We start from the raw sequence: 14149 nt of genomic DNA on the forward strand, positions 1-14149 counted from the left end.
TTTTAAGTAAACAATACAGTATTGTTAGCTATAGGCAAATATTATACCATAAATCTCTAGGACTTATTTGTCTCATATAATGGAAACTTTATTCCCTTTGACTAATATCTCTTTATTTCCCCCTCTCCTCAGTCCCTGGTATCTGCCACTCCACTCTCTGCTTCTATGAGTTTTACTATTTTAGATTCATCATATAATTGGTATCATGTAGTGTTTGTCTCCTGTATCTGGCTTATTTCACTTAGCACAATGATTTCCAGGTTCATCCATATCACAAATGACAAGACTTCCTTCATTTTAAAGGCTGAATAATATTCCATTGTATGTGTATACCATATTTTCCTCATCCACTCATTCATTGATGGACATTTAGTTTGCTTCCATATTTTGGTTATTGTGAATAATCCTGCAATGAACATAGGAGGTCAGATATCTCTTGGAAAACCTAATTTCAATTCCTTTGCATATATACCTAGAAGTAAGATTGCTGAATCATATGGTAGTTCTCTTTTTAGTTTTCTGAGAAAGCTTCATACTGTTTTCCATAGGGGCTGCATCAATTTACATTCCCACCACCTGTGTACTAGGATTCCCTTTTCTCCATATCCTTGCCAACACTTGTTATCTATTTTTCTTTGTAATACCCAACCTAACAGTTTTGAGGTGATGTCTGATTGTGGTTTTGATTTGTATTTCTTTAATGATTAGTGGTGATGAGCAACTTCATATGTACCTATTGTCCATTTGTATGTCTTCTTTGGAGAAATGTTTATTCAGTTCCTTTCTCTGTTTTTTATTTGGTTATTAATATTTTTGTTACTAAGTTGTAGAAGTTCCTTAAATATTTTGTATATTAATCCATTATCAGACATGAGATTGCAAATATATCATTTCATTCCATAGCTTATCTTTTCATTTTGTTGATTGTCTCCTTTGCTGTGTAGAAGTTTTTAGTTTGATATAATGCCACTTCCTATTTCTGCTTTCGTTGCTTGTACTTTTTATATCATATCCAATAAATTATTGCCAAAACCAATGTGAAGGGTGTTTTCCCTATATTTCTCCTAGGAGTTTTATAGTTTTAAGTCTTAAATTTAGGTCTTTAATCCATTTTAATTTGATTTTTGTGTATGGTGTGAGATAAAAGTCCAATTTCATTATTTTGCATGTGGATATCTACTTTTTCCAATACCATTTATTGAAGAGACTATTCTTTCCTCACTATATTCTTGGTGCCCTTGTCATAGATTGACTGTATATTGTGTGCATTTATTTCTGGGCTCTCTTTCCTATTCCATTGATTTCTATGTCTGTTATTTTTAAGCAGTCACAAAAATAAATGAGCAGAGGTTCTTACCTTGAGGTGCCCTAGTGGGTAGGAAACACACACACACACACACACACACACACACACACACACACACACATACACACAATTTCATGTGATTTAGTAACACATGATTATATTCTGTTTAACTATCAGCCTATGATAAACTAGCACAATTGAATTATTGTGTCTTTTAATCAAGGATTAACAGATATTTATCTTTGATATTTCCACCAAAATGATACTCCCTTATAAGAAATTGCCTAAATAAACTAAACACTACTAAAATATGTTTAAAGTGATTAAATAACATTTTTATATTGTTTTACAGATCAAAAAAGCCTACCAAAGCTATATCCACAGGCAAAAAGAACCCCAGCATTTTCTTGCTTACTATCACCAGATAAGCCTCATAAAGCATAATTTTATTCATGCTAGCTCCAGTTTCTTTACTACGAATGGGGAAAAGAAAGTATTGAACCACATACCTGGAAGTCCAAAGGTATTGTGGGCATCATAATTGATTAAACTGATATAATTATATTTCTCCAATTCCATTTCCTTGCAGTTTTCTTGGTTTGGCATTCTCTGTGTGATGGCTTCATCAGTTCTAGGCTCCATCGCTGCACATGAAAAGTCCGGAGGAAGAGAAAGCCTTGAAACCTCCCCTCCATGTCTATGGGTCCTATGTGCATTCTTTATTATCAGGAAAAAGCTATGCAGTGATTGGCTTTGGTCAGCAATCCTGATTCATTCACTGGCAAGGGTGATGAAATTTGTATTTAAAAAGATTTCTGTCTGGAGAAGAGCCATGATCCCAGATGCCTGGTTGCTTCAGCATGTGAGAGAGGTGTAATGTTAATATCCCATCCACCACATTCTCTGTGATCAAACTCATGGCTCCATTTCCAGACATATCATTTATTACCACATGATAGAATACTCTATTAAATTGGTTCTTTAATGTTTAGTGTTCTTATCCCTAAAAAGGTTGTGTATCTCTGAATCTTCTTTCTTTACTCTTCTTGATCCAAATGATTTTTAGCTCCATATGCAATAGGCTTTGTCAGTTCTTCCAACTTTAACGTGTGCAGGACTTCACATATGCTGTCATTCCATTTGTCTGGAGAACATATTTTTCTATTCTTTAAAAATCTCAATTTAAGTGTCATCTCAAAACAATCTCTCAGATACCACCCGCAGACTAATTAGGTTCTTCTCTTAAAACAATTTGCACTTCTCGTTCAAATAAGTTATTAGTAGCAATTAACTAATTAGTTGCTTAGTTTTTTTTATTCAATATTTGTGTAATCCAGTTTATTTTAAACCTTATAAGGGCAGAGTTGTGTCTCTGTGTTCACTGCTACGTGCCCATTTCTAGCAGAGAAAGGTGAGCACTTACTTAAATATTTATGTAAGGGGAGGAGGATACATAAAAAAAATGATGGAGAAAAAAGGAGAAGAGGAAGAAAGGAATGAATAATAAAAGGAAGCATTTACCATCTTACTGCTTTCAGGAATGGTGGGAGATCATGCTGAAGAATTTAAGTGGGGATGCATTAAAAATAATAAGTTGGATTGTTTTGCCATATGGTCCCATAGCACCCCTTTTTTATTGCTTTCATTAACAATCATTATATTTGAAATTAATTGTTTGTTGTTCATTTTCTTCAGTGGACTTTAGTTCGTGTAGAAGGGGAGAAGCTCAATCTCCTTTCCAAATTTATTCCCAGGGCCTAGCACCATGTCTGCCAAAAAATTGTGACTGGAATTGAATTATTAATAAAGCTTAATTTAGAATCATTTGTCAACTAGGTGATTAAATTGTCTACTCAGAAATTAAATTCTTAGTTAAATATTATTCTTTGGCTTCTTAATCAAAATGGGCTCCTGTGTTTTATGAATTAATTTAATAAATGATATTTTATTGTATATTCATACATTATAACTGTCCAGGTCATCAAACATAGCCCTTTACCCCACTATTTATTTGCCTTTCTAACCTTCAGAAAGGAGTATATCTAGGACAGCTTAATCAAGTTTTAGCACAAGAAAATGGAGACTAAATTTGGCATCTTTGTGCATATAAACAAGTAGTTTCTTTTAATCTACTATCTCTTCATCTGCCATATAAACTTTGATAAATGGAGCAGTAATTTTCAGACATTGTAACATTCATTATACTTTTTGCTTATCTTCAATAGCAGTTTTTTTTTTTTCCTTTTTCAAGAGCTATTTTCCTTTTGGCAAGGCTGTTTATTTCTCACAGAATTCTTTTAAAGTAAATGTCATGTGTGGATATTGTCAGGTAACCTTCAAGCAAGGCTTTTTTACCACAACTTTATTTTGTGGAGTGCCTTTTGTGGAAAAGACATCACAAAACACTGTCAAAATTGGAAACAAAAGTCACAGTCAGAAAAATCAATGATCTTTCAAATAATCTAAGATTAAATCAAATCAAACTAGCTTTAAGCTTAAACTTTAAAGCCAGTCAAAATTTGGCTCACCTGAGAGGGCCAGTAAACATTACATTCTAGACACTTGTGTTGCAGTAGGAGCCATCCTCTGGGTAATAATTGATTTATCCAGCATCTGAATGAAAATTTAGAATCAGCTCATAAAACATAAATAATGAAAAAAAAAGTTATACCAAACTAACAATTCATCTTAGAACTATGCATTTTTACTAATCAATTTAAATAAAAACTTTGCTTTTAAATTTTGCTTCACATCTAACAGCAATTGCCTTAATTGTAAAGGGCCAGCCAGAGAGTCTCTGTTTTCTTCACTCAAGAGCAGAATTGTTTTACATGGCATGTAAAAGGACAGAAATGAAAAACATTACTGGAGATTGCAGACTTGTTCATATGGTCTAGACAATTCTGGAACTGATAAGCTGGAGTTTCTAAATACCCTCTCTCTTTCAAACTAAAAGTATTTTAACAGAATTAAGTGAAATTAAAAAAAAATGTGTGTTGGCAATATGCCTAGAATAGTTTTTATTGTTCATATCTGGTCAACTAATTTGATCTGCTTTAAGCAATATAGGGCATTGGTAATTTAATTCCACACAACAATATATTATAAAGAACATATTGTAATTGAGAAGTACTTTGGTAAAACAATATTTTCTGCAACATGGTATACCACCCTACAACTTGTTTTGTATATATTAACATAATATCAAAAGATACTCATGAATATATGTATGAGAAATATTTTCATAATAGTCAAATGCCAGCATCTATAATTCTATTAGTTTTTTCTTCATAAAACTGACTTTATTCATATTTTTCTTCAGTTATTCTCTTCAATTAGGAAATAAACTTGTAGACCAAAAGCTGATTTAGAACTAAATGACACCTCCATAGAGTAAGTTTTGTAGAAAGGGACTTACTGTCAAGAAGGACATTAGCAGACAGAATAATGGCTCCCCAAAGATGTCCTCATCTTAAAACTTGTGAATATGCTGATTTACTCAGTAAAAGTGATTAAGAATCTTAGGTGGGGAGAGCATTCTGGGTTATCCAGTTGGGCCCGATTAAATCACAAGAGTCCTTGTCATGGGAGGGCAGGAGTGTCAGAGTCTGAGAAAGAAATGTGAAGGTGTTACACTGCTGGTTTTAATGATGGAGGAAGGGGTCATGAATCAAGGAATACAGGTGGCTGACCTCTAGAAACTGGAAAATTCAAGGAAACAAGAAACTTCCCAATTCCCTCAGAAAGAATGCAGCCCTACTGACAGTTTGATTTGAACTCAGTGAAATCTATTTTAGACTTCTAACCTCCTGTAAGATAACAAATTTGTGTTGTTTTTAAGCCACTAAGTTTGTGGTAATTTGTTACAGCACCAATAGAAAACTAATAAAATTGTCTAATAGAATAAAAGTAATAACAATACAAGCTGCATGCTTGCCATATGGTAGGCACTATATTAGGAGATTTCCAGGAAATATCTTACTTCATCTACGCAACAATGCTATGAGATACTTATTCTTACTAATTATTATTTCCATTTTACAGATGAGGAAATGTGTCTTATGAGGGAAAAGGTGTATCTAAAGCCTGCAAAACTAATAAGTGGAAGAGGTGGGGTTTGAACACATAATCATCTAATTATTCTCTGTCAAATAGTATAGTTTGAGAATAAAAGAAAATTAATAATGGTCTCCTTTAATCCTAAATAAATTTGTCTCTTATATTATTTTTTTTTTATTAAAATATCTCAAGTACTAAAAATGTCCCGCCAGGAGAAATACATGAGTCACTAAAGGAGAACCAAATATGACCTTCTTTTTATACATTCAACATATCCACACTGAGAAATGTAGGTCACTGTAGGTATTTCCGAACAGCCGTCCCTTCCCTGCTCTTTGGGCAGGCACCATGCTGCACCCATCTGATGCTGCACCCCTGGCTGCAGTTGGTTGGTCCAGAACTGGGCAGCTGTATCACATTTATTCATTCCCCTTCCTGGGAATTCAAGTCGGTATTGCAAAAGACGTACTTCATCTCTCCTGGGCTGAATGCTCCTGTTACATGGATAATCAAGACGACTCAGCAGCAGTATGTTTCATCACAAAAACTACAGAAATAAAGAAAGCTGTTCTGCGAAGAGAAAATAATTAGTTATAAATGTAGATAAACAATGTTGACAGATACAGAGAGAACATTGAAATTTTGTCAGGTCCTGGTTCTAGTATATTATTAAATGCAAAGTAATACTAAATATTTTCCTTCCCCTTAGGTTCGTTGAGGTGCCCTCATGGCCTTATGACAAATTTTTACTTAAGTTAGCCTCAGTGGACTTATATTTCTTGCAAGATGGTCAGGTTTGTATCAAATATTGTGACAGACCCTAGACATAATGGTTCACCATCCCTTTCTTTAAAGAACTTATGTTCCGAAGCAGTTGTGGCATGTATCAGTATATGTTAGGCCACCATTAATAAACCCTGAAATTATCGAAAAAAATCAACATTTAGTTCTTAGCTATTGTCATTTTTCTGTCTTACCTTCTTGAAGGCTGCCATTCAGGATAAGATTCTAATACTAAACATATTAAAACCTCCTATTCTGTGCCTTAACTTATTCCCCATGTAATATAGTCAATCATACTCACTCATTAGTTTTCCAATTATGTTTCCCATATTTGATTAATTTCCTCATTAATGTAATAATTGGTGATTATAAAAATTCATTTTCTTCCCTTGTTACTGTGACATGTAATTCCTGCTGCTTCCATACCATTATCATCTTCGTGTTCAACCTCTAATCAATTTACCTTGAAAATAGGTGGCCTAGAAATACTGACTTCATATACTTTTAAAAAGCCACAGATGTTATCAATTTGTTCCATTTTAGATGATTGTGTTATGGTCAACATGACACCTCAGTGTTTCCTCCTCTAGCTTCATGTTTTAGATGTAACCTACCCACCAAGAAGAGGGTTACATTTTGAAACAGATTTCCAAATTTACTCTTAGAAATATTTTTAAAGCTCACAACATTCTTCTTACTCAAACCCAAGATTTCTTCCCCCTGTAGACTATTGATGAAATTCTCTCCCTTAGATTGTCACTTTCCACTGTCCATGACATGGTTTCTATCAGCATTTCACACACTTTCTTGCAAAGTTTCTGTAAACATGTTTAAAAACTGTTGAGTGGCGTCCTCCTACCTCTAGGTGTTACTTGTTACCTCCTATCCTTCTGCACCCGTTGCACCTTATCCTTCTTTTTTAAAGCACATCCCTTGCTGTTTTGTGTCCAAGCCATTTACTGCAATGTCTTTTTCCCCAAATGATTTTGTGATTTTGGCCAGCAGATGTTGCTTTAATTTGTTAATAAAATCTACCATTACACAATCTTTAAAGTAGTAGGTGAGTAATAATTATTCTAACAGTACTTTTTTTTTTCCTAAGGCTCTGCCACTTTTCCAGTTTACTCCATCTTTCTACCTTTCATTTTATCTGGTCTTATCCTTCCTCTCTCTCTCATCTGCTTTTACATCACCTTGCTAGCTACTTACCAATGTAGCTATATAAAACATTATATGCCTATAGAAGTTACTCTATAGTAACTCATATTTCTCTTTTTAAAACACAAGCACAAGCTGAATCTCTTCTGGGGTTCAGTTATAGAAATATGTCCTGGGTACAAGTAAATAATCTCATTTTTAAAAGAACACTTCATTATAATTTACAAGAAAGCAATATGGTCTCCATTTTCTCAGTCGTTTTAAGTTCAACAATATTTCATGTTTGTTTCTCTGCACAATTTATTTCCTAATACACATTGGAATATTGTTAAACATCTGGTTTCATATTTATTATATCTGTATAAATAGCATGTTTTTGGTGTAGTGGCAGATTAGGCAGGGAGAGATTTAATTTATCCCATTTGGGGTCCATTTAACATTGTAAACTGCATTTTATAAAATGGACCAGTCAGAAGATTAGTTTTGTGTAGGCTAAGTAGTCCCTTGGGAGATAATTCAATATACAGAAATTGTTACTTCATTTAACAAGGAAAGGAGAGGTGGAGAGTTATGTGTTTGCCAGTATTGATCTCCTGGCCATTTTCTGTCCAAACTCTAACTATATCCATTTCCACAAATTAAGCTTAAACCTGAAGCAAAAGGTCAAATTAATGTGACCATAATTATACCTCATGATGTGGCAATTCACACCTAAGTATACTTTCAACAGAAACACATTCATATGGCAACTAAAAAAAAAGTACTAAATGTTCATAGGAGCACTATTCAGAGTAGCCTCAACCTTAAAACTACATAAATATCAATTGAAAGTAAAAATGATGAATAAATTATAGAGTGAAATACTATACAACAATGGGAATAAACCAATCACTTTTTATACTTAATAATATGTATCAATTTCAAATCAAGTGCTGAGTGAAAGAAGCCACACACAAGAATATATATATCTTGTCTGATTTCCTTTATATCAAGTGAAAAAATAAATATGAAACCAACCTATGCTAGAATTCTGGATAACAATAGCCTTGGGGAACTGCGTGATGACTTGAAGGTATAATGGGAAAGACTTCTGATGTGTTTCAGAAATGCTGATGATTTTCTGTTTCTTGATCTGTAACAAGCACGTTTGCTTGTTACACAGTGTGCTCAGGTAGTGAAAATTTATCAAGCTGTAGAATGATGACATATGCATATTTGTATATGGATATTTTATTTCAATAAAAAGTTTTTTAAATATTAGCTAATATTGAGTATCTAAATATTATATCCAAATGAAATCTTCATGTGGGCTTGTTTTGATTACATGTAATTAAACTATACAATATCTTAAGCTTGTTTCTCTATTTTCAACTCATGCCAAACTTTATAACTATTATCTGTGTCATATCACTGATTTCATGTAATTCTTATAGGTTCCAAGAAAGCCATATGTGTATTTTTTTCAAGAAGATTAAGTAAAATGCCACTATATGCCAAGAGGACTAACTTTTTCCTCTGCCTAAAAAGCTCTTACTCATCTTTGAAGACCTAGCTCAGTTGTCACCTCCTCTGTGAAATCTTATCATTTGCACCACAGGAGAGAAGCTGCTCCATACTTTGTGAGCCACATACAGTGTTATTAACTCTGACAGCTTTTAAGATATTGTGTTGGGATGACCTCTTCACTGATCCGACTTCTCTACTAGATTGTGAGTTTCTCAAGGGCAAGAACATCCCTTTATGCATTCTAGTTTCACTGGCACTTAAAAAATACACATAAAATATCTAGAAGTAACTTCAACCAAAAATGTTGGAAACAGCGTGGAAAAGAGGACAAAAGTACTCTGAATTAAGTTATATCAGCCAGGAACTAAATACTTGAACCACATGTTGTGTGGTTCTTTTAGAATTACTTTTATTGATTTTTCCATTGTCATCCTATCTAGGAAGTAGCTTTAAGAAACCTGTTGCTGTGCTTTGGAAATAAAAAATACTCTGGCCTCAGCCATAGCAATACTTAGGTTTTCTCTGAAACCTAATATATTTCAATCTTCTGAACATTTTAAATCAAGTTCCTTATAGTTTTCTCTATGCATTTTCAAGTAAAAAGTGTAAATTATAATCCTTCTCCAGAAAATGTATGAGACTTTACTGTACTAGTTTTATCCAAAGGATAGTCCCTTGACTGAGTCAGGACATAAAAGCCTATTCTGAAGTTAGCTTCACTTCACTCCAGGGGGTAAAGAGCTTTATAATTATCAAATGGCATTAAGGATGGAAGAGATAGAGGCTCCTATTCCTGTAGAAAATTCAGAGATCAAGGGAAATAGACAAATAAGCCAATAATAATATTAATAGCCAAACCCTATTGATTGTTCCTTCTCTATCATTTTACATTATTGATTTCATTTAGTCTTCATTATAAGACTTAAGATGCCTTAATAACAGGCTAATGACCTTTATTATTCCCATGTAACGAATTAGAAAAAGCCTGATGGAATTTAAATATTTTGCTAAAAATTATGAACAGTGAGTAGTAGGGGTGGGTTTAAATTCACCTGAATAACCTAGGGCCTGATTCTTTAATGACCCTACTCTATGGCCTTGTTAAAAATGTTCATAAAGACATGTGAAGCATTGTACATTTGGTTTCTTAGACTGAAACATAACTTTTTAATTCCTACTTTTAATGTATTTTATTTCATCCTTGTTGAAAGTATTTATGTAAGATATTTCAGATAATTTCAAGAACTGGAATGGGATGTCATGCATGGATAAAATATGCAATATACACACTAGGAGCAAGCAACCACAAATATGTAGACACTTCTAGGCATGCAAATATAATCTTTGATGAATGATAACTTGAATAAGTGGGTATCATAATAAATATATCTATTATTTCTAAACTCATTTTTAAGCTCAATGTAATTGGAATTAAATTTTTAATAAAAGTTTTGTGTGAGAAGATCTGGAAAGAACAGTCTAAAGTCTGTATAGAAAATATGCCAAAAATGTTTATTAGCTTTTATTATTTGTAATTACAGAAAATTAAAATAAAATAGTAGAGAAAGCATTGTTTCAAATAGCACATTACCAATGATTTTTAAAATGTTAAAGTTTGACAAGTACAAATTGCAGAAAATTTTCTAAATACAAATTTAGTAATATGTAACATACTTCACACACACCAGTCTCATAATTCTCTATTTAATATTAAAAAAGGAAAAGAATAATTGAACAAAGTTTTCTTCACAGAAATGTACTTCATTACCTATGTGTTATAAAATGAAAAATTGGTATTAGGGTTTCAATATATGAATTCTGAATTTTGGTAGGACACAAACATTCAGTCCACAACAGATGGGAAAATGGTCAAAGTTGTTAGAATGAAAAGATCTATTTAGTGGAGCTCTGGACATTGGGAAGAAATGAAAACAAGATACAGTCCGGTCAGGCCAGATTATGGAGGGGTTATGAAACCAAAGAGTGAAAAGTCCCCACGTGGTTCTCAAGGTCTGAGTGGGCTACCTCTTACATGGGAGAGTATCCATAAGCTTTAGATTTTTCTAGTAGGATCAGTGGTGGTCCCTGAGAGGGAAGGGTTAGAGTCAAGTGATTTGACTAGAAAATCTAGAGGCAAAAACTGGGGCAAAAGCCCCAGTCAGGTATATTTGATCACTTGCCAACATGGGCCACCTTCTTAAACATTATTGAGTTACATAAATCTTTTCTATTTTAGGTCAAATTATACTTTGGATAGTTAATATGTATTTATTCACCAGGCACTGAACCCAGACTATGCATTATTATTTTTTTTTACTTTGTATTTTTTAAATCTTTATGTTCTTTTATAGGAGCAAGATTCCTGACCGGTATACAGTGGTGTATTTACTACAGAGACCTGTGCAGAAATTACATACTATCCATCTTGACAGGTTTTCATTACACTTTGCCTATTGATGGAATAGTTTCATTTATAAAGTTTTTATACATCAAAAATCTTTGAATTTAACCAGGTTTTCCATTAATTAATCTCTGAAAAAGTTAAGTGGCATTTAATTTTGGCTACTATATTTTTACAACATTAAAAATTGTACACATTAGGTAGCTTCTCAAAATGTTACTTATGCACAATGGCATTTAGCAAATAGAGCAGAGTCCATCATCTCATCCAGATCCACACAGACAGGTCTCATTTGAGAGCTATATGCTAAAGAGCTGGTATTTTGAGACAAAAGTACACCTAACCTGAGTTTCTTAACCGCCAATATGGACTTCTTACTCTGAAAGCCTGTCTTCTTGGCCACCTCGACCACATCTAACAATTGACCTGTTGTGTGTTGACTCAACAGTGGAGCACCATGTCTGTCTGATGGTGGTGACAGGCACTATTATTATATCCAGATAAATAAAAGCCCATATTTTGAAATGCCAATTTGAGATACAAATCAAAGGTACAACATATTCAGAATGGAGTTTTCAGCAATCTGGAATCCTGAATGATGTGAAAAATTTCAGAAACTGATGGCAAATTGTACCCATGATGGGTTCCCAGTTATGGAAACATTAATACATTGATTCAAATTCCTTTACCCAATCAACATAGCCTGGGGTCATCCTGCAATTGTGTATCAAAAAATACTAAGTTAGGATGACAAAGTTTTACAATAATTTTATACAAGTCAAATTTGGAAAGTCATGTTAAGAATATCCATTCTGAGAGAAAAACATCAAATCCTTTGTGTACACATTTAGTTTGACTGTAACAAAGCAACGTGTACAATTTTAACATTTAAAACTGAGCATCGTCTTTCTTTCCAGTGAAATGAAAAGAAAAATTTTAAATAAACAGGAACAAAATTACAATAAAGAATGTCAATTGCAACTGAGATCCTATGGGTTCTACTGATTCTCTCATCGAGTGGCAGGGCTCAAGTCATCATTAGGAGATAATTTGATTTTAAATGTGTCATATTAAACTGCAAGGATGTCTGTTAAATATCACAATTAAAACATGCCAAAGGAGAAGCCATATTGTCAAAATGCCCACTTAACCCACCCAAGCATCTCAAACCCACCCTTTGCTGACCTTCTATAACCCCATTTTTTTAAGTTTTTTTTTCCTTTTTTTAAACAAGAGAAAGTAAACAGATACATGTTGGTAAATGCTAACTGTCCATATTCACATAGAGACACAGTGTAATCTCTGAGCCCAATATACAGAGAATGGAGGAAAAAAGCTAGACTTCTATGCACTACTTCACAGGGGCCTAGCACCCTCCAGCTTCCAGCAGAGCTAAGGGTGTAGGAGGTTTTTTCCCACGGAGCATGGTGGTGTTGATTCCATAAAGTTTTGCTGAGACAGGAAGGGATAAAAATGAATTTGGAACAGAAAAGTGTAGAGATTCTTCTCTACTGAGTTCTGCTCAAGGTATTTCCCCCCAAAATAAGTTAAGAACCATGGTATAAAGGAGAAAAGAGACCTCAAAACAGGATGACTAAAAACAAGAAGTCAAAAGAAAAAAAAAAGATTGCAATTTGCTCCCAGGGACTGGAGAAAATTTAAAAAGGAAGGTTGGAATCCATCAGTGTTCCATTAGTCATCTTCTCCTTCATCTTCCTCTCCTTTCTCCTCCTCATAATCTTCATCTTCTTCACCTTTATCCTCATCCCTTTCTTCATCAATATCTTCCAGTCCTTCTTCTTCTTAACATCATCATCATCTTCTTCTTCCCCTTCCTCATCATCCACGTCAGGAACCAAGTAGTACTGTAATGGATTTGGACAAATGTCATCTTTGATGACCTCTCCTAACTCATCTGAAGCTGCATCAGAATGATCAGGAAACCAGATGAAGAAGCTCTCTGGTTCCTCATGCTGTGTCTTCCTGCTGGCTTTATTCTGCGTTTGGCTTGAACTTTTCATCAGATCCTTTCTGGATTTCCATTTGATTTCAGTGTACTTTGAAGATGAATCACCACTCTCATTCAGATGAAGTTCTTTGGAAAGAACTATTTTCAAAGTAAGGGTTTTCATTAAAACAAAAATCTATTCTATAACCTGATTTAATATTTTCAAATTCTGTTACTTCAACTCTTATCAAATAATGCAGTGTCTCTTCACCCTCCTGCACAAACAGTACAGACAATTGTGGATGGTTGACAAATGTTACACCAAAATTTCAGATTTTGGCAGTCAATTCTGACCTCTTCTGAAAAAATGGTTGGCGGAGTTTGTTATTTTTCTGTTCTACTTTCAAACTCTTCTCGCTGGCTTGTTCATTACATCTGTTCTGTCTATTTCATTTTGTACTTCATCAATATGTTCAATTTCTTCTTGCTATTCTTTTTCTTCCTTCTGCAAGTTTGGAGAAGCAGATGTTTTCTCTGCCCTGGAGGTGGGAGTCAGTCTCACTTTCTTTGGTTTCTTCGCTTGAGGTGGAAGTGAAGACTGGTGTTTGGGAGCCATGAAAACTCACCTTATTTCATTTTAATTCTCATAGTCATACTTTGAAACAGCCACACATTTTTCTCCCCATGTTAATTAACAGACAGGCAGGTAATGTTTAGAGACCCTGAAGAACTCAACCACATCTCACAGAGTCAAAACCAAGCTGTCAATTCAAGTCTGTCTGGCTCCAAAATCCACCACAGGCATGTCTGCTTGATCCACAAAAGAAATTAGGACACAGGTGAAGTTTGAGTGAAGCCAAAACAATGAAACTACTTAAAGGCCTTCATCAGAGAATTATGATAATAAAATTATTATTTTAGGAAAATTAATCTGATAAGAGCCAGTCAAACAGATTAAAATGGAGTGACAGATTAGAGCGAAGAAGAG

At 33.9% G+C, this 14149-nt stretch overlaps 1 pseudogene across 1 annotated transcript; it reads right to left on the bottom strand.

The window, feature by feature from the left end:
- Positions 1–12905: 12905 nt before the first annotated feature.
- On the bottom strand, positions 12906–13921 carry LOC307176798 (protein SET-like; annotated as a pseudogene). The gene has a single exon. The product of its transcript is annotated as a protein SET-like (transcript).
- Positions 13922–14149: the final 228 nt, after the last annotated feature.

Source organism: Stenella coeruleoalba (genome assembly GCF_951394435.1).
Source record: "Stenella coeruleoalba genome assembly, chromosome: 18".
Taxonomy (NCBI): Eukaryota; Metazoa; Chordata; class Mammalia; order Artiodactyla; family Delphinidae; genus Stenella; species Stenella coeruleoalba.